The sequence below is a fragment of the Protopterus annectens genome, chromosome 4.part0 (genome assembly GCF_019279795.1).
Source record: "Protopterus annectens isolate FY-2018-M chromosome 4.part0, PAN1.0, whole genome shotgun sequence".
Taxonomy (NCBI): domain Eukaryota; kingdom Metazoa; phylum Chordata; order Ceratodontiformes; family Protopteridae; genus Protopterus; species Protopterus annectens.
In genome coordinates, this window is record NC_056733.1 from 1,178,446,146 (window position 1) to 1,178,448,645 (window position 2,500).

General features: G+C 32.5%; 1 protein-coding gene across 2 annotated transcripts in view; it reads left to right on the forward strand.

Annotated features, from left to right (window-relative positions):
• NSG2 (neuronal vesicle trafficking associated 2) overlaps positions 1-2,500 on the forward strand; it is a 1,037,752-nt gene that overhangs the window by 212,753 nt on the left and 822,499 nt on the right. The window lies entirely within an intron of this gene.

Here is a 2,500-nt window from a genome sequence, read left to right on the forward strand (position 1 = left end):
GTGAGAGTACAGAAGGCATGGTGTATAAATTATTAAAAGGGTAGTTTTCAAGAGAGGTGTATTAAGTCATGCAATTCATGATTCAAGCTTTGCTCATGCATAAAATGCATTCTTCACAGTCATAATATTTGGGCTGATCTCAGCTTATAATGCATATTTGGTGCATGTTGTATAAAACACTGCTTAGAATCTTAAAAAGTAGCCAGCAGTCATTTCCCCCATGGATATAAAATTCTGACCAGTGGTGGCTGATGTAAACTTCATGTGACACTTGTCTGTTGCATTAGACTTTGCAGTCAGTTAGTAATTATTTTATATCTAATTATTGCTTTAAAGGCACAACTGGCCCTCATTCTCTAGAATATCAAATACCAAAAAGTGAAACATAATCCATTAAATTCCACATGTAATAAAAGCCTTCAGAGATTTTTGTTAGCAGTGATAGAATGGGTGTTAAACTGCTCTAAACCTATACCTTGGTGTTATGAGATGTGCCTTTCTTTTTTAGCATAATCTGCATTATACAGACACACGCATATGCAATTTGTGTTTTATGTGCACAGACGTGTGTGTGTGAGTGTGTGTGTGTGTGTGTGTGTATATATATATATATATATATATATATATATATATATATATATATATATGAATGAGATCAGTCAATTGATTGACCACATATGGTTTTTAAATCTGTATGCTTGTTTTAGCTTTTAGATCTGATGAAGGGCATACTGATTGTCCAAAAGCACTTATCTTTTTGTTTTACATGTTATTGCATTTGTTTTTAGCTGAAGTTGTGGTGGTGATATTTTTTTTGGTTGTTTATTTCTGTTATGTTACAGTGTTCACCTTCGGTGGTTGGCTTCTGTAATTTGCTGCTGTTATATATATAAATATATATGTTTACATGTACACACACATACTCATATATATATATATATATATATATATATGAATATATATATGTGTGTGTATATAGGTGTGTGTGTGTGTGTGTGTGTGTGTGTATGTATATATATATATATATATATATATATATATATATATATATATATATATATATATATATATATATATATATATATATATATATATATGTGTGTGTGTGTGTGTGAATGGATATATATATATATATATATATAGATATATATATATATATATATATATATATAAAATCAAAAGAAAAATCCCAGAGATGGCAAGCTAATACAAGTCCAACAACAATCACAATGAAATTCCCCGATTTGGAAGTAAAACGCTGACAAAATGTTCAAGGAAAATCCTTTATTGTAGAATAAAACCAAATGTGAGCACTTTCGCAGTTAAACAAGCCACTTCATCAGACATAAAAACAATAAAAACAGCATCTATATATATATATATATATATATATATATATACACACACACACACACACACACACACACACACACACACACACACACACACACACACAGTCACCAACTGCCAGTTAATCAATAAACTAATAAAATTCCCTCCAAAAATACAATCAGTGGTCCAATTTACAAAACAAGTTAATTACAAATGCACCTTCATGCCTTTAAAATAAAAACATATGGCCAGAAATTATTTAAGTTTTTTCAACTTTAAAACAGATTTAATAGGAAGAGAGTCATTGAGCCCCTGTACATCTATGGGCTCCAAGCCTCAAAATCCACTCTAATTCAGTATTCTCAGTGGTATAACTAATGGGTCCTAGTCTACCACGATCATATATAACAAACAAAACCTGAAATAAAAAAGTGTGTTCACTGCCTAACTCGAGTGTATTTGGCAAGTGCACTGAAAAGTTCACCTCTCCATGTACAATAAATATGATCACGAACCCTGTCCCTTAATCTTCTATTGGTCATGTCACCATAAAAATAATAATATTTCACACAGTGTGACACATAAATCAAGTTGATTGTATTACAGTCAGCTAATGGACGTAATTTCCATAATTTTCCTGACACAGGATGTTTAAGAAATCTGGACTCATCCATATGTAAACAATAAGGGCAAGATCCACACTTGTGTGTCCCTCCCATATGGGTAACAACAGATCATACAAGTTTGGGATAACATAACATCTGTCTCAAATTATTTCTGTTTTTATAAACAAACGTAGGAGAAGAGCCTACTACCTCACTTGTTTTATTATCCACTAACAACATAGGCCAATTCTTATGTACTATGTGTTTGACCAAATCAATGTCTTGGGTAAAAGAAAGAAGTAGTGGTAGATGAGGTGACCTCTGAGATAAAGAATTGCTTGGTAAGGTCAGCTGTTCAGAGTAGTAAGGTCTCCCATGTGCAGAACGCTCTGCGAGCTTTCTTGAATGCTTGTTCAGTCTCATTAGAGGAGTAACCCGTATGTGTAAAGGCATCTCTCAAATAATCCATTTCACATAGAAAACCTACTTCATCACCTGATAAGCGAGACACCCTCATACCCTGTCCAGTTACAATATTAGAAAATATATGATGTGGGTGCATA